Source organism: Mobula birostris, chromosome 13 (genome assembly GCF_030028105.1).
Source record: "Mobula birostris isolate sMobBir1 chromosome 13, sMobBir1.hap1, whole genome shotgun sequence".
NCBI classification, from domain to species: Eukaryota; Metazoa; Chordata; class Chondrichthyes; order Myliobatiformes; family Myliobatidae; genus Mobula; species Mobula birostris.
Window position 1 is genome coordinate 76,580,566 of NC_092382.1, and position 23,274 is coordinate 76,603,839.

The 23,274-nt window shown below is 46.3% G+C and overlaps 3 non-coding genes and 1 pseudogene across 3 annotated transcripts; 2 read left to right on the plus strand and 2 right to left on the minus strand.

Annotated features, from left to right (window-relative positions):
- The first annotated feature begins 464 nt into the window (after nucleotides 1–464).
- On the plus strand, nucleotides 465–564 carry LOC140208828 (U6 spliceosomal RNA; annotated as a pseudogene).
- A 5,319-nt stretch (nucleotides 565–5,883) lies between these two features.
- Nucleotides 5,884–5,956, minus strand: trnav-cac (transfer RNA valine (anticodon CAC)). The gene has a single exon. It is a non-coding gene; the product is annotated as a tRNA-Val (tRNA).
- Nucleotides 5,957–15,786: 9,830 nt separating this feature from the next.
- Nucleotides 15,787–15,859, plus strand: trnav-uac (transfer RNA valine (anticodon UAC)). The gene has a single exon. It is a non-coding gene; the product is annotated as a tRNA-Val (tRNA).
- Nucleotides 15,860–19,159: 3,300 nt separating this feature from the next.
- trnas-gcu (transfer RNA serine (anticodon GCU)) lies at nucleotides 19,160–19,241 on the minus strand. Its single transcript has one exon. It is a non-coding gene; the product is annotated as a tRNA-Ser (tRNA).
- Nucleotides 19,242–23,274: the final 4,033 nt, after the last annotated feature.

The following is a 23,274-nucleotide window of genomic DNA, read 5'->3' on the forward strand; positions in this document are numbered from 1 at the left end:
TGCTCTTCACTGGCTATGGACCCCAACATCTGGGGAACTACTGGGGTGCCTAAAGGATTTACAATATGTTTGATCCACTGATAACAACACGGCCTTAATGCTCCACATATACAGCACCCGAGAAGACATAACACTACAATTATTATAACTCCATGGATGATTCACAACCTCCAGCTGGAGAACCAGCCAGTAAGCCAGTCCCACCAGCTCGCCGGCCCCTGCGTGAAGCCATCTATGCAATCACATATTTCACCTATAGCATAGGAAATAATATACCACTCGTTCCTGACATGGGTGATAGATTTATCTCCTGCTATGGCACAGACCCCTCCTTGTTGGGCAAGTTCATAGTCAACGGCATAGCGAGTCTGTTGAGCATACAGCGGCAGCTCTGCCAGTTCTCGGTTGAGAGCATTAAACCCATCTGTTGTACTGTTGCCTAAGATAGTCAGCCCACACATGAGATAGTTTCGATTCTTTGCAGCTATGGTACGATACAGAGAAGATTAGCATGGCCCCTGCGCAAGGATGACACGCAAATTCTCAAAAGTGAACTCAGGCATAGGCATATGGTCGTCTGTGGCCGGACCTGGGGCCTTAGTATTTTGCTGACAGATGGCACATCTTTTCACAACCTCAGCAATGACTGGTGTTATTCCTGGCGCATACCATTGCTGTTCTATTGCATGTAGCACCCTCATCTGCCCATGTGGGCCGCACATCGATACCAGTTCCAAGATAGATACAGACATGAGACTTTCTCCGGCAACCGAGGGCCACACATTGGTACAAGTTCCACTCTGGAAGCAGAGTGCTGAGGGTTTCGGTTATCTAATAAGCCGAGGGCCGCTCTTCGGTACCAGTTTCACAATAGGCACGCAATAGTTTGTACTACAAAAGCAGAAGGAAATGAGATTGAAAGGTCAGCTTGAACACGCCCTCTATTCTGCACATACTTAGATTGGTGACGAAGTGGAAAATGAGAAAACACTGAATGGGGAAATGGGACAGAGATAGTCATGAAGTCACAGATTATTACTATAGAAAATAGGTTCTTCATTCAATCTAGGCCATCCCTCTGTGATCTTCCGCCTCGCTCCATTTTTCTGCACCCTCCGTCCCTCTCTCATACACGTCCCTACACAACCTCCACTAAAATGATACAATTGAATCCGCATCTACCAGTTACGCTTAGAGTTCCTTCCACGCTCGCTCGACCCTCTGAGTGAATAAATTCTACTACATATACTTCTTGCATATTTCAAATTTCTCCCCAAGCCTATGAACTTTAGTTGTAGATGTTCTCCAAGGATATGACATAGAACATAGAAATCTACATCATATTACAGACCTTCCGGTCCACAATGTTGTGCCGATATGTAAACTACTCTAAAAACTCCTTAGACTTTCCCTAGCGCATAGCCCTCTGGTTTTCTAACCTCAATGTACCTGTCTAAAGGGCTCTTAAAAGACCCTATTGTACTCGCTTCCACCACCGCCGCCGGCAGTGCATTCCAGGCACTCACCATTCTCCGTGTGAAAAACGTACCTCTGGTATCCTCTCTGTACCTATTTCCAAGCACCTTAAAACTATATCCCCCTTGTGTTAACCTGGGGACAAAAAAAAAAAAACTCTGACTATCCACATGATCAATGCCTCTCTTCATCTTGTACATCTCTGTCAAGTCACCTCTCATTCTCCGTCAGTACGAGGAGGAAAGTCCAATCACACTCAACCTGTTCTCCTAAGGTACGCCCTCCAATCCAGGCAACATCCTTGTAAATCTCCTATGCTCTCTCTCTCTCTCTCTCTCTCTCTCTCTCTTCAGTATGCACACAGCCTCTCTATAGTATTGACCCTGGATGGGGAAGATCTGCGCGCATTCACACTGTTCATTTCCCGATTTCTTCCTTTCAAATTATCGCTGCACTCTTTGAAGTTTATTGATATTTCAAAACTGTAAGTAGATGGCCAGAACAGCCCACGATATTCTATGTACAGTCTCACCAACGTGTTGTACAGCTTCAACAAAACGTCCTGATTCGTGTACTCAGTGATCTGATTGTGAAGGCCTCTGTGATTCGAGCTCAATACGACCCGATTTGCCCGTGACGCCGCTTTCCTGGAGTTATCAATCTGTATCGCCTTGTCTCTTTTTAAATACTGCACACTAACGTCCACATATTCAATATGTGCGTCGAAACCCGTTGCACCGTTCCTCACAACGCAGACTGTCGCACACTGTCTGTATTAAATGCCATCTGCCAGTTTTCAAGCCAGTTGACATCAAGCTGCAAGCTTGGATGGAGTTCCTGGCCGGAACAGCGCCCCCAACCTTAGGGTCGTCCGTAATTCTTCTGATTCAGTTTTCTACATCGAGATCTGAGTCAGTAACATACATGATAAATAGCAATGGGACTAACACCAATCCCTGCAGTAGACCCGTCACAGTCAAAAAATGAACAGCCCACTCTCTGCTAATCCGGACATGAACGCTCATCAATCCGGCCCTAAACCGCAGCTAAATTCCTCTGGGCGGGTAACTTTTTATTACCAAAGGTCCCTGGAACATTGCTCCCGATCTCTCTTACAAGCTCAGAAGAACATACGCACAACGTGTTTTATTGTGACACGTGTCATCAGCTGTTACTGTGACTTTCGTCATTCAAATGACTCGAAATGACTAGAAGAAGCGACAGAAAAGAATGATCCTATCTCCCCGTTCAATAAGGTATACTCCATTTCACCTGCCGAGCTGGTGTCCCGCCCTCAATGTCAGAAGCGAATGTGCTCCGCTGAATGGGATAAAATAAATCTGTTTCTCTCTCTCCAAATTTCTTGTAGTTAATTTAACGGCGATCGTGATCCTATCTCAGGGAAAGTGCGGACTGTCCAAATGCATCACCCGTTACCTGGTTGGAATGGCAACAACGGAACTGATAGTGGTTATAGTTTTCGCTTTAGTGGACCGGACCAACAATATCTACATTTATTCCAGATCCCTGCTGATCACTCCTGTATGCGCTCTGACAAATGTATTATTTGGTGTGACGAGAGACTGTTCTGTGTGGTTTACGGTCAGTTTCATATTCGACCGTTTCATCGCAATATGTTGTGAAAAACTGCGGGACCGATACTGCACTGAGAGAACAGCAACGGTCATCATGGTGACCGTGGTTATAGTGAGCTGCGGGAAAAGTGTCCCGTTTTACTTTGCTCTTGAACCTTACGTCATCATTGACAACATCCCGTGGCGTTGCTCCTTCACACATGAATACACTGCTTCACCCGTGTGGAAAGGACTCGAATTACTAGATAGCATTTTAACACCATTGCTACCAATCGGCTTAATTCTTGTCTTCAATAGGTTAACAGTAAGACATATAATTGCGGCAAAAGAGTCCGCAGAGGGCTTCGGAAGAGCAGCGATAAACAGAAAGATACCGATGTGGAAAACCGCAGAAAATCGATGGTTTTATTGTTTGCAATTTCAGCTAATTTCATATTGTTTTGGATGCCCTATATAGCTCATTCCCTGAAATGGCAAGTAGAAAATTACTATTACCAGGATAGATATTTCAGTTCCCCGGTATATATACTGCAGCAAACTGGATTAATGTTTCAAATTCTTAGTGTGTGCACCAATACTGGTATCTTCACACTGATACAAAGGAAATTCAGACAACAGCTGAAGGATGGAATGAAATATGTGTTTACGTTAAATGGCCTTCTGTGTAGATAACGCCAACTCCAATTCCAATTCAGCGAAGTTTTTGAATAAAGCAGTTTAAAATTCAGTAGGTTTGGCAGGTACGTCATAAATTCAAACAATCATGTGCCTGGTCATCCTGAAATGAATAAATTCCAAACTATTGCAGAGATCTGACAATAATCCGGGAAACTTTACCGCAGCATAAAAGCCAGGACCAACAGGCTCCGGGACAGCTTCATGCACCAGACCATTAAACTGACTAACTCAAGCTGGTTTGAATATTTTTCTATGTTCCATTGCCTGTTCCATTTATTATAAATTATTATAAATTACTAGGATGGCACATTGCACATTTAGACAGAAACGTAACCTAAAGATTTTTTTTATTCCTCATGTATGTGAAGGATGTAAGAAATAAAGTCAATTTAATTACAAGGGAAGGAATGATTTCCGTACTTCTACAGGTTCAGGTGTTTCAAAATGTTCATAGTCGGGTAAAAGAGAGTAAAGGGAAAAGAGAGTAATGGACTGTGAGTGGAACTCAGAAGTAGGGAGGGAACAAGCACTCGTTTGAGAGTATTCTGTACAGAGCTCCCATCACCAAATCTAAAACAACACACAGAGACAGTGACAGATCGGGAGATAGATTTTGCACATGTGCTTATATTAACACGGCTGTTGTCACGGGCAACTTAAACTTCACTGATATTCATCGGCAATTCCTCTGTTTAAAAGGTTTAGATGTGACAGAATTTCTCAGTTGTGTACGGGAAGGAGACCTGGCACAAGTAGCGGGCAGGTGGACTAGTGAACAGTCGATCCTGTGCTAGGATCACCAGAAAGTGAAATGGATCAGGTAACTGATCTCTCCGCGTGTCAGCAGTTCAGATGGATAGAGCACAGCGATTCGACATACCTTACACTGGGATAGCAGCAGACAATATGGAATGCACTTAATTGATACTATTGGGTAGGAACGTTGGAGCCGATTTTGGGAAGCGATTTGTACCTTCAAATGCACAAGAGAAATATGGAGATCGTTAATGCAGCATTGATTGGGATTCAGTATTAGCTTCTTTCATTGAGGTGGGGATCGGATGGCTCCGTAAAGTAACTCTGGTTGATAAGAGATATGGAACACCTCTTCAAGAAAAAGAAATAAATATACTTAAGGTTTTGGAAGAAAGGATCAGACAGTGCTATGGAAAGTCACAATGCAGCCAGGAGGGATTTAACAATCGACTTAGAAAAATTAAAAGGAGGTATGAGAAGGCATGAGAGAGCCGCATTAACATAGGTGAAAAACAGGAGGATAACGAGAGAGAGTGGGAGAGATCAGAGATAAAAGAGGAAACTTGCTTGTAGTCCAAGGAGGCAGTGACACTTTGATACTTTGCTTCGGGATTCACCAGTCAGTGAGACCTTGATGAATGTGGATACAGCGAAAAAATGCGGGTGAGCTGAGGCATGTAGACACTTAGAATTACGACCTAGAAACTGGGAATACATGAATATAAACCATTTCCCGGTGCTGGAAGCTATGTAATCCAGGTAATTATAGAAAGCGAGCGAAGATGTTGCAGCGCTTTTGGACATGACATTTGCATCATCACTGTCCACAGAAGTAGTACGGGAGGATGGGAGAATGGCAAATATTACTTCTTTGTGCAGAAAATGTAATAGGGATAGTCTTGGATAGGACCCTGGTCAGACCCTACTTAGAGTACTGTGCTTAGTTCTGGTCACCTGACTACAGGAAGGATGTGGAGCGATTTAACATCTTAAAGTAGTTTTGAAATTTTGCAGGACACGGTATTTGCTCCTGATGTTTGTCTGGATGGGAACATTTGAGATGTCCGCTCCGGTGACACCAGAACACATCCTCCGCTCTGCGACAATAGCTTCGAACCGCTAATTCTCCCGTTGTGCCGTCTACGTCATCCACGAACCTACTTATGTTTAAATCCGTTTATGTTTTCCTGGAAATTATATATCATTTTTATTATTTTTTCTTTCTTTACTTTACCATTGTCAGGTTTGAAATACAATGTGCTACTGCTGGAAAAGCGGATGCTCATGTACTTACACCCTGGATGCCCACGACAGTAAACCTGAACACGAACTGAAAAGTTCAGTTTCAAGTTCATCCCAAACACTGGAGCCCAAACGATGTTTCTGCCCAGGATTGAACTGGGGACCTTTCGCGTGTGAAGCGAACGTGATAACCACTACACCACAGAAACTCTGCAAAGCGCTCAATACTCTGCGCTATTGAGCAATGACCCGAGGCACCTCCTCCCCACCCTGCTCTGCAATACAGCAATAAGAACAAGTCATTACCCACCGTTCCTCTTCGCTTTCAATGACAATTATTGCATTTATGTGACATATACGGTTACATGCATTAACAATTTCCTGTGGGGTGCTGGTCAGGGCGCGACATGTAACAGGTAACTGAACTATGTTGCTTATATACAGCAAGGAATTCAAACAGCAAACACGAGGAAATCTGTAGATGTTGGAATTTCGAGCAACACACATAAAAGTTGCTGGTGAACGCAGCAGGCCAGGCAGCATCTCTAGGAAGAGGTACAGTCGACGTTTCAGGCCGAGACCCTTCGTCAGGACTAACTGAAGGAAGAGTTAGTAAGAGATTTGAAAGTGGGAGGGGGAGGGGGAGATCCAAAATGATAGGAGAAGACAGGAGGGGGAGGGATGGAGCCAAGAGCTGGTCACGTGATTGGTAAAGGGATATGAGAGGATCATGGGACAGGAGGCCCAGGGAGAAAGGAAAGGGGGAGGGTGAAGCCATTGGGCGAAGGGTATAGTGAGAGGGATAGAGGGAGAAAAAGGAGAGGGAGAAAAAGAATACACACACACACACACACGTGTGTGTGTATTTTTCTCTCTCTCCTTTTTCTCCCTCGCCCTCCTGTCTTCTCCTATCATTTTGGATCTCCCCCTTCCCCTCCCACGAGGTTGTGCTCCAGCTCACGAACTGAATTCAACGGCGCCTTTAAGATTTCTCACCCTGTCTCTCTCGTCCTTTCTCATCACCTCAGATTACAAGTTAATTGAAAGTGACTGAACAACGTGCCGATACACTTATAGACAACAGGACGCGTTACAAGCCGGAGTTACTTGTGAGATGATACCAGCTGTAGAGTAATGAATCACGGCCAATCGTCACACTGAATCCACACTAACACCAGACACACCATCACACTGATATCTCACTGATGATCATGTTCCAATCTAATCCGTCGGATCGCAACCAGACAAAGACATGAAAGGCCAGTTATACGACCGATTGTGAAGGAAATTTATATTGGGAACAACAACCTTCAGGCAAATAGACCAAATCAAAGGTCGCAGTGGAGGGATCGCATTGCAGCTAGAGGGATCTGACCATTGGAAACGGAATCTCAGCATGTCAGTAGAATCGGGGGAGGTGTCCTCTCTTTCACAGAGGCTTAGTGAACACAGGACATGTGAGAATTATTTTATAATTCTGTCCTGAAATAGTGGAGCTTCATGTTGGGAGAGAGGGATAGAGATATCATCATCTCGATACCATTTCTGGCCATTGAGGCCACGATTAATATCTCTTTTGTTCGCGTGGGCCTGAAACAACTCGCCGTAGTAAGTAAACATTGAGCTTAATCGACAGCACAGCGAACCAAGGCGAGGTGCAATTACAGCGTTTCTGAGGCATGGCTTCAGGAAAGGTCGGGTTCGTTGTTTCACTGCTTGGTTAATTGAATTGAGAAGACAGGAATGTGTTGGGCTTGTGATGTCCTGATTCAACAAAGAAATCGCTTGTTCAGGCACGTTCAACAAAGGGAAGTGAGGCTACGCGTGTTGAGCGAGAGAAGCAAACAGGGAGAATGTTTGCAGCCCCGCGGGCACATGCCTTTTAGTGAATAAGGTCAAAGGTGCATCGCTTCGAAGTTAAATGCAAGTAATAAACAGGGTGCTCAGCTTGAAAAACGCGCAGTCACCTGGGTGTTGCAAGCATTAAAATCACAAGTGCTCTAGGTGAGGCTGGAACTCCCAGCCTCGGCATTTCTCCGCCGTGTACTGCCATATAAGTACCGCGCGCTAACCGATTGCGCCACTAGAGCCCAGCGCTGCAAACACTTGGTTGTAAATATCTGGAAAGGAAAACTGGAAGAAATTCCAATATCATGGAGCAAACAGCACAGAAATATACGTGAAAAGGCCGTTCGGCCCACAGTGTATTGCCGTGGCATCTAAACAGCAAATCAAAGATACTCAAACTCTAATCCCTCCTTCCTACCATGTCCATATCCCTCGATCTTCCTGACATCCATGTGGATATCGAGTAATCAAATGTGCGCATCAACTACCGCCTATAAATTTGCTGATGATGCAAACATTGTAGGTAGAATCTCAGATGGAGAAGAGAGGGCCTACGGGACTGAGATATGCCAACTAGCGGAGTGGTGTCGCAGCAACAACCTGGCACTGAACATCAACAAGACGAAAGAGCTGAGTGTGGACTTCAGGAAGGGTAAGACGAAGGAACACATTCCAATGCTCATAGAGGGATCAGAAGTGGAGACAGTGAGCAGTTTCAGGTTCCTGGGTGTCAAGATCTCTGAGGACTTATCCTGGTCGCCACATATCGATGCAGTTCTAAAGAAGGCAAGAAAACGTCTGTACTTCATCGGGAGTTTGAAGAGATTCGGTATGTCAACCAATGCACTGAAAAGCTTCTATAGATGTACATTGGGAAGCATTCTGACAGGCTGCATCGCTGTCTGGTATGGGGAGTGGGGCTACTGCACAGAACCGAAAGAAGCTGCAGAGGTTTGTAAAATTTGTTCCTCTCCATCGTGGATACTAGCCTACGAAGTACCCAGGACATCTTCAAGGAGAAGTACCTCAGAAAGCGTCCACTATTAAGGACCTCCAGTGCCCAGGACATGCCTTTTTCCCGCTGTTACCATCAGACAGGAGGCACAGAAGCCTGAAGGTACACACTCAGCGATTCAGTAACAGGTTCTTCCTCTCTGTCATCCGATTCTTAAATGGACATTGAACCCATGAACACCACCTCAATTTTCAAATATATATTATTTCTGCTTTTTTACACAATTTTTAATCTATTCGATATACGTGTACTATCATTGATTTACTTGTTTATTATTATTTATTTTCTTCTTCGATATTATGTATTACTTTGAAATGCTGCTGCTGAGTTACAAAATTTCACGACACATGCCGGCGATAATAAACCCGATTTTTTTTTTTCTGAATTCTGATTCTGATCTCTTTAAAGCCTCTAATGTTTTTGTTTCTACCACCGTACCGGGCAGTGCACTCCAGGCATCCACCACTCTGATCAAAAAAGCTTGACCTTGACATCTCCCCAGAATCTACCTCCTCCCATCCTCAATGCATGCCATCTGGTATTATTTACTTCAACCCTGGGAAACCGACACACCCTGTCTACTCTAACTCTTCACCTCATAATCTTCTAAACCTCTACTAGATCTCCCCTCAGCTCCCGGTGCTCCAGAGAAAACAAACCATGTTAATCCAACCTTCCATAAACACACATACCCTTTAAACCCGGCAGCATCCAGGTAAACCTCCTCTTCAACCTCTTCAAAGCCTGAACTTCCTTCCTACAGTAGGGTGACGAGAATTGTATGCAATACTCCAGAAATAGCCTAATCAGAGTTTTATAAATTTACAACATAACCCCTTCACTTTTGAACTTAAGGCTTCGACTAATAAGAGCAAGTTTCATCTTATAAAAGCAAGGTTGATCGATGAACCTCCTTATCGATCTTCGCTTTCAGCTCAAGCGGGTATAACTTCAGGTTAAAAGGTACATCTATTATCAAATTATACAAATCGTCTTCTAATTCGGGTGGAAATGAAACCTAGAGGGAAACAAAAGGCGGCAGGATCATCAATGCACATATCCCCCACCGCAGACGGAGATTAAAGTCCTGATATCAGTGGATTCAGCATTAATCGGGAACTCGGGATCAACCGCGTAGACAAGTATTCCGTAGATTGAGCAGCCAAACTCAGTGTGTTTATTGTTATAATGTTTCTCGTTGTGAACAATGAAAGTACAGTAACCTCGGCCGACAAATGTCCAATTAAATCGTCGCGTCATTGCATTACGTCAGAATGGAACAAAGAACGTCAACACATTACGGGACAAACTCTGAAACCTACACTTCCACTGAACCTGTGTCCATCGTGTTAGATGCAGCTGATATAGAAACATGGAAACATAGAAAATAGGTGCAGGAGTCGGCCATTCGGCCCTTCGAGCCTGCACCGCCATTCAGTACGATCATGGCCGATCGTTCAACTCAGACCCCTGTACCCGCCTTCATTCCATATCCCCTGATCCCTTTAGCCACAAGGGCCTTTTCTAAGTCCCTCTTAAATATAGCCAATGAACTGTTTCCTGTGGCAGAGAATTCCACAGATTCACTACTCTCTGTGTGAAGAAGTTTTTCCTCATGTCGGTCCTAAAAGGCTTCCACTTTATCCTCAAACTGTGACCCCTCATTCTGGACTTCCCCAACATCGGCAACAATCTTCCTACATCTAGCCTATCCAATCCCTTTAGAATTTTATACGTTTCAATAAGATCCCCTCTCAATCTTCTAAATTCATAGCGTATAAGCCTAGCCGAGCCAGTCTTTCATCATATGAAACTCCCGCCATCCCAGGAATCAATCTGGTGAACCTTCTTTGTTGTTGTTGTTGTTGTTCGTCCTTCGTAGTCGGAGATGACCATGGCTTTAAAGTCAAATGGGAGATTGGTGGCTGTGGGTCCGGAGGTGACTGATGAGGCCAATCCAGGCCCTGAAGGCTCGCCCACATGTGGGACACAAGTGGGTGGGTGCTGTTGTGGCAGTGGATGCTGCTCGGGCCTTGCTCACAGCACGCTTTCGTTGCGCCTCGATGGTGCGCCTGACTTCAGCTGCACGGGCTCCTGTGGTGATCTTGCTGCGCCAAGCTGGACGGTGGAGGGCAAGCGGCTCCCACGTGTTGATGTCGACACCCAGGCCTTTGAGGGACGCTTTGAGGCAGTCTTTGTAACGTTTCTTCTGCCCCCCGACTGAGCGCTTGCCCTGACACAGTTCTCATAAAGCAGCTGCTTAGGCAATCGGCTGTCTGGCATTCTGACCACATGTCCAGCCCACCTGGCTTGGGCTTTCAGCAGGAGGGTGTAGACGCTGCAGAGCCCAGCTCGTTCCAGGATTTCCGTGTCGGGGACTTTGTCCTGCCACCTGATGTGGAGGAGTCTGCGGAGACAGCTCAGGTGAAAGTGGGTGAACTGTTTGGCGTGTCTGCTGTAGACAGTCCAGGTCTCACTGGCGTAAAGGAGGGTGGTAAGGACCACTGCACAGTAGACCTTCAGCTTGGTGGTAAGGCTGAGCCCTCTCCGCTCCCAGACGTTCTCACGGAGTCTCCCAAAGGCGGCGCTGGCTTTGGCAATCCTGTTGTTGATCTCAGCGTCTATGTTCACTGCGCGAGAGAGTATGCTGCCCAGGTAGGTGAAGTTGTCGACTGCCTGGAGGTTCTGGCCCTTCACCGTGATGCGCGGCTCCTGGTATGGCTTTCCTGGGGCAGGCTGGTACATAACTTCGGTCTTTTTGGTGCTGATAGTGAGACCGAAGTTGTCGCAGGCTTGTGAGAAGCAGTCCATTTCACGCTGCATCTCCTGCTCTGTGCTGGCGTTGAGTGCGCAGTCATCAGCAAACAAGAAGTCTCTGATGACAGTCTCTTGAACCTTTGTAACTGCCTGCAGGCGCCTAAGGTTGAACAACCTGCCGTCAGTCCTGTACCTGACGTGGATTCCTTCTTCGTAGTTACGGAAGGCATCTGTCAGCATGGCAGAGAATACCATACTGAACAGAGTCGGGGCAAGAACGCAGCCTTGTTTGACGCTATTTGTCACTGGGAAGGCCTCCAACTCGTCGCCGTCATCCAGAACTTTCACCATCATACCGTCGTGGAACTGCCGGACGATTGTGATGAACTTGCTGGGGCAGTCAAACTTCTCCATGATCTTCCACAAGCCTTCTCTGCTGACCGTATCGAAAGCCTTGGTTAGATCGACAAAGGTCACGAAGAGGTCGCTGTGTTGCTCCTGGCATTTTTCCTGGAGTTGGCACGCAGCAAAAATCATGTCCGCCGTCCCAAGTTCAGCACGGAAGCCGCACTGGCTTTCTGGGAGCAGACCTTGATCAAGATGTTGGAGAAGGCAGTTGAGCAGGACGCGGGCCAGAATCTTCCCCGCAATGGACAAGAGGGAGATGCCTCGGTAGTTGTCGCAAGACTGGCGGTTGCCTTTCCTCTTGTAGATGTGGACTATGCCGGCATCTTTCAGCTGTTGCGGGACCTGTCCCTTTTTCCACATGGACTGGAAGAGAACAGTCAGCTTTTGCATCATGACAGGGCCTCCTGCTGTGTATACCTCAGCAGGGATTATATCGGGTCCTGGCACTTTGCCACAGGAGAGTTGCTTCACTGCCTTTCTGACTTCATCTACTGTGGGGAAAGTGTCGAGGTTCTTGTTGATCTCTCCCTGGGGCAGGCGAGCAATGGCCTCGTCGTTGATGTCGGCAGGGCGGTTAAGGACGTTGTTAAAGTGCTCAGCCCACCGATCCAGAATCTGCTTCTTCTCTGTCAGCAGCTGCGTCTCATCTGCGTTGAGGAGAGGCGAGGAGCCGGAGGATCGGGGTCCGTATACAGCCTTAAGCGCATCGTAGAAGCGCTTTACTCGTGGCTGTCTGCATAGCCCTGGATTTCATCGGCCTTCTTGCTGAACCAGCTGTCCTGCATCTCGCGAAGTTTTTTCTGCACCTTTCTTCTTGCGTTGGTAAAGGCATCTTTCTTGGCTAGCGACGTGGGGTCTTTCTGATGCGCTCTGTAATGTTGATGTTTCTCCGTTAGTAGTGCCTGTATTTCTTCATCATTCTCATCAAACCAGTCTTGGTGAATACAGGTTCTTCTGGAGCGGTCGCAGCAGCGCTGAACGACGAGAAGCAGGCGTGGGATTTACCATCAATTCTAACCTCGCCCGTAAACTCACCAAGCACCCAGAGAGCATCAACGACCGCCTAATGACACTTCAGCTCCCACTTGCAAACAAGAAGAGTGCTACGCTGATTAGTGCCTACGCTCCCACCATGACCAACCCAGATGACATTAAAGACAAGTTCTATGAAGAACTCGACGCCCTCATCTCAGCAATCCCACAGTCAGAGAAGCTCATCGTTCTCGGGGACTTCAATGCCAGAGTAGGGACAGACTCCCAAACCTGGGAAGGGATCATCGGAAGACACGGCACTGGCAAGTGTAACAACAACGGCCTTCTGCTCCTCAAGACATGTGCCACACACGACCTTGTCATCACCAACACCCTGTTCCGCCTACCTACCCGTAAGACGACGTCATGGATGCACCCACGCTCGAAGCACTGGCATCTGATTGACTGCATCATCACCAGGAAGAGGGACAGGATGGGTGTCAGAGTGACGAGAGCCATGTGTGGTGCCGACTGCTGGACCGACCACCGCCTCATTGTGTCCAAGTTCAGGCTTCACATTCTGCCCATGAGAAGACCCCAAGGGCAGAAGATTGCAAAGAGGCTGAATGTCTCCAAGCTGAAAAGTAGCAGGGTTGCAGAAGAACTCGTCGATGACCTTGAAGGCAGACTGCCAGACACACCACAGGATGACGGGACCAGCGTTGAGGAACAGTGGACGGCCTTCAGTGACGCTGTCTACACCACCACCCTCGAACACCTCGGATCAGCAACCCGAAGAAAGCAAACTAAGTCTCCATTAATTCCCACGTGGCAGACCAAATGCAAAGATTACTCCCATTGGCAGTCTTAAGACACAAAATGATTCCCAGAGACACAGGATCTACTTTTTACGATCGCAAGTGACCCTCAGAGCGTTATATTCGGGTTACCTTACTTCATAATTTCCATTTGCGCTCACCCCGCCATGCCCCCCCGCCCCATCTATCCCTCTTGCTGGCAACTCCCCCTACCTGTCACTTTTCCACCTGGTTTTCACTGCTTTCCATGCGTGTGTTTTTTTCTTCTGTTGGGAACTTCAATACATGGACCGTGTGCAATCAATTTCAGATCATCATGTAATCTGCTCACGGGTAGTGTAGCCGAGTGGTTTCTGTCTCCAGTCTTTAAAGTGAAGGGGCTTCGAATCACAACACAACCACGGCTCGAATGTCCCCCTGTGCTTTTTCGAGAAGCTGTCGTTGGGCGGATGGTCGCAACCGACATTCACCAACCTACAGTTGTAACAGAAATCTCTCATACCTCTGATGATCCCGTACATCGATTCTCCTTCCACCCCAGCGCAGTAAAACAGTGGCTAAGATTGTGTCACTAAATTGAACGTAGATTGTTTTTTACAAGTGGAGTCCTCATGTTGTAATTAATTTTGGAAAGAACTGACCATCCACTCTCCAAACAGACTGGCCGGAGCTCTCATCATTGAAGCCAATCTGTTCTTTACATAGGTTAACCCAGCGTAAAAGAACAGGTCGAGGAGAGAATCTCTCTGTCCACCAAAGTCCGCCCCTCATTGAAACATGCGATAGAAACACCATTACAGTTTCTCCACGTTGCTAAAATTACCTCTGCATTGAACGGAGTCACGTCCACGTTTCACTCACGTAATAAATATGTGCACTGATCTGCCAGCGTAAATTAAAACAATATACTGTCCATAATCCCGATAAAACCCCGCATGGATTTGTTCCTGCTGTACATGACATTAAATCAAAGGTGGAGTCACGGCCAATATGCAAGCTATCAGTTACCCAGTGAAACCGCGCGACATGCGATGTACCCAGCATAGGCGCCGCGCCGCAAATGCTTGGAGGACAGTATCAAACTCCACCTTCCAGCACCCTGACATGGGGTTAAACTGGAGGAATTATCCATGTCATTGCGGCTGTCGTTACAATACAAGGTGAGCGCACGGAATGAAAACTGAAAGGTCCGGAAATGGGCAATTCCTTAGTTACTTTTCACACTAAACTATTGAAACCTGCAGTTGAGACGATTCCATTCTGGAACAGAATTATAAATCAGTTCTTCCATGTCCAGTATAATCCGATTTCTGACTTGCTTTACCAAGCTGCTGTTAAAGAATGGAGCCCTCCACCAAATCTACTGACACGCCGATTATCAGATCCTTCAGGCTCTCTGTGACCTACGACCTCTGATGTGACCGACTCAGCGCTGCTGTAAAATGCTCACATTCCCGCTCTCCTGTCACACGGGGCTCGCTTCCTGATGGTTATTGTGATTAATATAATTTTCCATCCAAAAGAGGTTGTTTAATTATCCGCAGATGAGTGGGTCTGGTTCAGATACAACGGAGCAGATTGGAAAACGAAGATTAAGATGGAATTAATGAAACATTAGTGTGATCGTGTGTTTAATAATTGCTCGCTTGTGCACTAGGCGGGGCTAAAGACATTGGTTTCTGACTCTACAGATGCTATTTCCTCTTGTTTTCACTATTTCCGTTGTCTATGAATTATTTCCTTCCATTAACGTTCTGGCGAGAGTGACGAGAACGGAAGATTGGCGAAGACTGGCGAAGAACTAATCTATAGCGAGAAATGTCAAAATTACAGCTGAATTATCCTTGAGAGGCGGGGAGCCACCATGTGGTGACTGAAGGACATTGCAGCGGCCGATACGTTTTTTGTTGCAACACACATAAAAGTTGCTGGTGAACGCAGCAGGCCAGGCAGCATCTCTAGGAAGAGGTACGGTCGGGTGTTGTTGGATGTTGCGCCCTGACCAAAACATCACAGCAAATTCGTCGTGAATTTAATAAATATGCCCTATAAAGTTGGCCCTTGTTCCTGAAGTGGGAACGAAGAGTGGGCAAAATTTCGTTTTTCATTGCTTGCGGGCAGAAAAAAATTGTCCTTAAGAGCAGGATGAATAAATAGAGAGTCGGAGGTGCAGGGTGTCTGGTCCGTGCTCAATAGCGTAGAACATTGAGCTCCTGGCAGCGTTTCTGTGGTGTAGTGGTTATCACGTGCGCTTTACACGCGAAAGGTCTCCAGTTCAATCCTGGACAGAAACACCCTTTAGGCTCCAGGATTTAGGAGGCACGTGATCTCAAAGATCCCGGGAACTTTTACGTTCGTATTTACATTTATTATCATGGGTATACCCCTGCGGGAAATTGAAAAGGAATGCTCAAAAATCTCGTGCATAATCTACAGAGCAACGGAATTGGGAACCGTTTTGTTTCGAGACAAGATGATGATGCGAGATCGTATATCGGTATAGAGTTATAGTCACTATATTTTAATATGTCGGTCTTGCTGAGTATTGATGCAACATGTAACTACTTACAGAATATCCCACGCGTGCATGCAGATGAGTAATTAACCAGTGATGTTTTTCTTTTCTTCGTCTTTAACGTCACGAATAAGTTTATATTTCGGTATACACTTTGCCCTGTGACTCAACACATAGCTCCCGATGTTCCCTCGGCACCCTGTTACCTCTATTACATTATTAAAACATAAGGGTCAGTTATCCTCATCAAACCGGCCACTGTTACGTACATTATTCAATGCCTTGATGGCGGACTTACCACTGATGTTCCAATCTGCCCACAGTCGATATGAAATATGTATCACTGAAGTTGCAGAAATGTCAGTCAAAATGTATCCGGAGGTATCAGCAGAATGGAAGGGAGAAAACATAAAACTGTACATCGGAAGTAAAGAGACAGATGGGTGGGGAAATCGCGGTTTAATCGGTGCCGCCCACAGTATTCATGCGCTGTATGGAAATTCCTTCAGTTTGTGTTTTACTTGTAGATTCCTCGCCTGCGTGGCCGCGATTGATGCATTTCACTTACTCGGTCCGGACGTTGTGCCGCTCTTCTGCTGTCTCCGGAATCGGATGACGAGAACATACTCCGCTCGATCTGTCTTTGATATCAGTTCGGTACACTCGAGTATTAATCGACACCGCGCTGTGTTTAAACGTTTCTGACGCGTGTTCTGCAGGAAGGTTTGAAAATCACCTGCTTCGGGATCTGTGCGCTCAACTCCCAGTTCAGAATTTCCGCATGCACCTCCATCCGCCCTTCATCGTTGCGAAGAGACGGAGGCTGAATGGGGAAACTGATAAACATCGCAACTTATAGTGACACTCACACATTTTCCCCTGTAGGCGCATTTGTACTGATCGTTCAAGGAACAGCAGACTTTGGAACAGTTCAGGAGAACTGGAAAATTGGAAATGTCTCTCCACTCTTTAAAGGGAGAGAAACAAAAGACAAGAAATTTTATTCCCATTCCCATTCCCATTCCCATTCTGAACACATCTTAATTCCACGTCCCATTCCCATTCTGATATGTCTATCGACGCCCTCCTCTACTGCCAAGATGAAGCCACACTCAGGTTGGAGGAACAACACCTTATATTCTGTCCGGGAAGCCTCCAACCCAATGGCATGAACATTGACTTCTCTAACTTCCGCTAATACTCTATCTCCCCCTCTAACCCCATCCGTTATTTATTTTTATACACACATTCTTTCTCTCACTCTCCTTTTTATCCCTCTGTCCCCCCTCACTGTACTCCTTGCCCATCCTCTGTTTCCCCCACCCCCCTTTTCTTTCTGCCTAGGCCACCTGTCCCATTATCCTCTCATATCTCTTTTGCCAATCACCTGTCCAGCTCCTGGCTCCATCCCTCCCCCTCCTGTCTTCTCCTATCATTTTGGATCTCCCTCTCTCCCTCCCACTTTCAAATGTCTTACTAGCTCTTCCTTCAGTTAGTCCTGACGAAGGGTCTCGGCCTGAAACGTCGACTGCACCTCTTCCTAGAGATGCTGCCTGGCCTGCTGCGTTCACCAGCAACTTTTATCTGTGTTACAGGAAATGTTAGGCCCGTTAGTCTTCTTCCGTGTTTAGGACGATGTTGTCCATTATTAAGGATGAAGTTTCGGGGCACCTCGAGGCACATATTAAAATAGGGCAAAGTCAGCATGGTGTTCCTCAGGGGAAATTTAGCCTGACAAATCTGTTGGAATTCCTCGAGGAAATAACAGACAGGATAAATGGAGAAGGGTCAGTGGATGTTGCTGGCCTAGAAAATCAGAAGGAATGTCACAGGGTGCAACTCTTGAGGTTTCTTAACAAGAGGAGAGCCGATGGTCTTACGGGAGTTATACTAGCATGGATCGAAGATTGGCTGAATGGCCGGAGGCAGCGAGTGGAATTAAATGGAGCGTTTTTCTTGTCGGCTGCCGGTGACCAGTTGGTGCTTGGACCACTTATTTTCACGTTATATGTCAATAATCTGAATAAGGGGATTGATAGTTTTCTGGCCAGTTTGCAAACGGTATAAATATAGGTTGATGGTTATGTTGTGTGAGTGTTGATCAGCAGGAACTTGGCAGAAGGAACTGAACTGATTAGGAGAGAGATGTAAAATTATATTGGGAAGTGTATGGTCATTCACTTAGGCAGAAGCTATAAAGGCGTGGTCTATTTTCTAAACGGCGAGCATGTTCAGAAAACAGATGTGTAGAAGGAAGCGGGAGACCTGGTACAGGATTCCCGAAAGATCAACTTGCAGGTTGGCTCAGTATTAACGAAGGGAAACGCAGTGACAGTTTACATTTCGAGAGAACTGTTAAAGGAAAACAAGGATGTAATGCTGAGTCTTTGTAAGACATTGGTCAGACCGCAGTTGGAATCTATTGAGCAGCGTGTGTTCCTTAACCAAAAGCGGGTGTGCTGGCATTGGAAAGCGCCCAGGAGACATTCGCCAGAATGATCCTGGGAATTACAAGGCGAAATATGCAGAGCGTTTAATGACTTTGGGACTACACTTGCTGTAGTTTCGGAGAATGACGCGGGTATCCCATTGAAACATCGAATAATGAAAGGCCTGGAGATAGTGGACATGGAGAGGATGCTTCTTGTCGTGGAGAAGTCTAAGAATAGAGGGAACTAACCCAGAATATAAGGAAGTCATTTTCGAACTGGGGTAAGGAGAGATTTCTGTAGCCTGATGGTTGTGAATTTGTGGAATTTATTGCTACAGATAGCTGTGGAGGCCACGTCATTCGATATATTAACAGTTTCATGATCAGTAAGGGGGTTACATGTGACGAGGAGAAGGCAGGAGAATAGGGTTGAAAGGGATAGTATATCAGCCATGCTGGAACGGCAGAGCAGACCCGATGGGCGGAATGGCCTAATTCCTCTCCAAATGACCAAATTTGGAGACAAATTCCAATTGTGAACATTATTTTTCATGACTCACAAAGCAAACTATCTGGCAAATATTGGAGACTTGGAAGCTTTAAAGTACAGTAATAGTTGAACAGATGGCCCCTCACATAAAGAGGTCACGACGAGGATGGGATTCGAACCCACGCGTGCTGAGCACAATGGATTAGCAGTCCATCGCCTTAACCTCTCGGCCACCTCGTCTGTTCTTCTGTCTCTTGTGTTACAAAATTCTGAATTTCTTCACAGCACTTAGAAACTCCGCTTATGTTCGAAATATTTGTTTTCAGATACCATTTATATTTACTTTGCCTGTGATGCTTACCAGAATTTCTGGATATTGGGAAGAAAGACTTAGTGGGATAGGTGCTAACCATAGGGAAAAACAGAACTAGCTATTATTGGCATTTCAGACGCCACCGCCGTGCTATGCCAAATTGATCGATTCCGTGCGCTGTAGCTCTAAGAAATAGTGTGTTTTGGGTAGTGCAGTGAGATAAAATTATATCGAATTTAGTAAACGTCTAGTAACTTGTTTATCAAATTGTTTGATTTCAAGAAACACATATTATCGTAAATTATCATCTGGCTCCAAAACAACGGCGTTTCGTGTATTGGCAATTATGAGAACCCGATAGCTATTAAATTACAGAAACGCTGAAGAGCACTTAGCTCCGTCTGCGGCAGCAGATCTGAATATCCCAACCTTAACCGACACAATGCGTGGCTGCTCGGTTCTGGTATATGCATATGATATATAAAAAGAAATCACGCCCGATGATGTTTTGAATGAACTGGACCATTTTGCTGATTCCACTCCCAGAATTTAGGGCCGCCTGAAAAGTCAGAGGCGCGTGCCTTTAAGGATGGCTTTTTATGTAAGAGAAACAGAGATACAGAATATTAAATCCTTGTAAATGAAAGTCGCAAAATGTAGTGATATTAACAACATTGGCCGAACGTTCATCTGGACGTGTGTAGCAGTATTGGGCCGGTACCGAATTTAAACGAGAGCCGATGGTGTTACGGCCTGGGGGAAGTATCTGAAGGTGAGACCCTCTTAGTGGAAGCTCCAAAATACCACGAGGGAGGGGAGTTGACCGCTGAAGACACCTCGGTGAGAGAAAGGTCGCGGCGACTGGCCCCTGCAGCCGTGAAGGACGTGTGTGTGGATTATAGGACTCTGACAAGGCGCACTGTCATTGACCTGAATACGGGTCTGACGGCCGAAGACGCGATGGTCTGTCTGAATGGTGCGATGTGGTTTAATGTGCTGGATTTGAGGAGTGGATGTTGCCAGATCCCGATGAGTGAGGCCAATGAGGAGAAGACGGCAGTTATAGGTCCCCTAGGATTCTTCCAGTCCGAAAAGATGCCACAGGGCATATCCGGAGCCCTTGCAACCTTCCCGCGGGGGACGGGGGATGTGGACTTGTTTGGAGTTTTGGTGTATTTGGATGATCTCCTAGCATTGAGATTCACCTTGGAAGACTATGAATTGAGGCGAGTGAGGAATCCCGGGCGACTAGGGATAAACTAAGTAAAACTTTCTTTGGACGAGTGCCAGCTCTGGAGAAGGACGCAGATCCTGAGTGTTTGGCTGAGAGAGGAGATTTGTACCGCTGAACTGAACGCTCAGAAATGCAGGATGGAGACTGAGTGCTGCAATTTTGGGACAACCATTGAAGGATTGGAGTCCACGCTCATCAAAGTGGAGACGGGGAAACGGTATTCCGAGCCGAAACTGCGGTCATTACTGATGAATTAATCCAAAGAGACGCTGCAATGACCAACCTTCGAAAGGATCAGCAGAAGCTCAAGAAATCGACCCAGCACAGATTGGAAGAAACTGGTGGTGTAATTGCGTCCCAGATAGAGATGGACACGGAGCGTGGGTCAGAACTGCTGCGACTGCGGGTGGAGGTCGAGGAGTCAAAGAGTCAGAGGACATCTCGATTGCCGGAGGTTGAAGAGGCCGCAGAGGCAGCCCAGGCTAAGTGCTTCCGTTTGGAGAGCATCAAACAGCATTTACCAATCGAGGAAATGGGGAGGAATATGGATTCGAAGGATGGTGTGCTGGTTGTGTGGTACATACTAGGTGAGAGTAAGCGTTCGACACGGACTAGAATGGTCGAGATGGACTGGTTCCGTGCTGTAATTGTTATATGGTTAAATGGTTATAGAAGGAGGTGGGACCATGAGGGAGGTGGTAGGCAGCAGGGGGAGGGGGCAGAGTAAAACTGGGATAGGGGAAAGGCGGGGGCGAGAATTTCCGGAAGTTGGGGAATTCAATATTCATACCAAGGGGCTGGAGACCACCCAGACGGTATATGAGGTGTTGCTCCTCCAACCTGAGTTTAACCTCATCATGGCAGTAGAGGAGGCCATGTATGGACATATCTGAATGGGAATGTGAAGCAGAGTTGAAGTGGGTGGCAACCAGGGGATCCTGTCTATTGTGCTCGACGAAGCAGTCCCCCAATCTGCCTCGGGTTTCACCGATGTAGAGGAGGCCGCACCGGAAGCACTGGATGTAATAGATGACCTCTCATGGTATTTTTTAATTCAAATCAGCCCTGTGTTAAATGTTTAACTATCACAGTGACTGAAGGCAGCTGCAGGTTCATGAGGAACTGTTACTGTCAGATTCTGCAGTTCTTGCGGCTGCTCATCGCACCCAGGACTGAACCCTGGTCACTGAGTATTGGAGGAGTCTGTTCTGCTGATGTTAGCCTTAAACTAGACTGATGTTTAATATTGTGGATCTGTGAAAGATAAATCCGTTCTGTATCAAATTCCGTGTCTCAGGTACTTACTGTATCTACCACACTCACAATGTACACTAGAGAGGTCACTCGGCCCATCTGGTCCCTGCCCAGGTTTCTGTTCCATATCAGTATATGAAAATCTATCCCTGCCGTTCCCCTCTCACTCTCCTTGTGATGACAGGTTGCAACTAGTCACCACTCCGTGGGATAGGAGATTTTCTTTGAATTTCATGGAATCATAGAAATCTACAGCACACTACAGACCCGTTGGCCCACAATGTTTTGTCGACCATGTAACTTACTCTAGAAACTGTCTAGAATTACCCTACTGCATAACCCTCTATTTTCCTAACCTCCATGTATCTATTTAAGAATCTCTTAAAAGACCCTATTGTATCCTCCTCTACCACCATCGCTGGCTGTGCTTTCCACACACACACCACTCTTTGTGTAAAAACTTAGCTCTGACATCTCCTCTGTACCTACTTCCAAGCAGCTTAAACCTATGCCCCCTCGTGTTAGCCATTTCAGCCCTGGGAAAAGCCTCTGGCTATCCACACGACCAATGCCTCTCATCATCCTATACACCTGCATGAATTTCCTGCATGATTGTCTCCAGGCTGAATAAGACGATGAACTCACTGTGGTTTTGATGTTCTTTGGAGCTCTGAACTAAGGTGGTTAAACTCCTCCTTCCCCGCTCTTTTCAACGTTTTCTATCATTTTCACTCATTTCAAAGGACTGTGCCATAGACAGCTGGGTTGTTGCAATGCACTTCTAAAGTCTGACAGCAGACTAGCGAGTGAATCTTCGATGGAGCAGAGGCAGAAACCAAAGAGTTGCCAGCCTGAGTCAGGGCTTTGGGGCTCCAGAAAGAGATGGGGTCTAGAGTTTATGAGGAGGAGGAGGAAGAAGAGGAATCAGACCAGCAGGATGTGGCTACAGAAACATTTGGAAGCTGATTGATTTTTAAAAAGGTGGTTAATGTCTGCAAAATACTGGAGAAAATCAACAGATGAGGCCGCAAATGTGGAGAGGAATAAATAGATAACGATTAGGCCGAGCCCCTTCGGCATGGCTAGACTGTGTACTCCTCTGCTTAGTTGCTGCCCGAACTGCAGAGTTCATCCAGAATAGTGTGTGTGTGTGTGTGTGTGTGTGTGTGTCTACATTTCCAGCAACAGCAGAATCTCTTGTGTTTTATATCTGCATTTTGTAAGAGGATTGTACCTTGGCTCCTGACACGCGAAATGCCTGTTGATATTGAGTATATTATTTATGGAAGCTGCTTTCTGCGTGAAAACAGCTGCTGAGTTTTCTACACACAAAACACAGTGAGGCATGGACATGGAACCGGTGCCTGCAGAAACCTAAAGTCACCGTGATCACCCAGAAAGCGGTGCCTTAAAAATAACGCCCGCGCTGCAGCACCGATTAAATGCGCAGGCGTCAGGGTTGTTGACGTTCC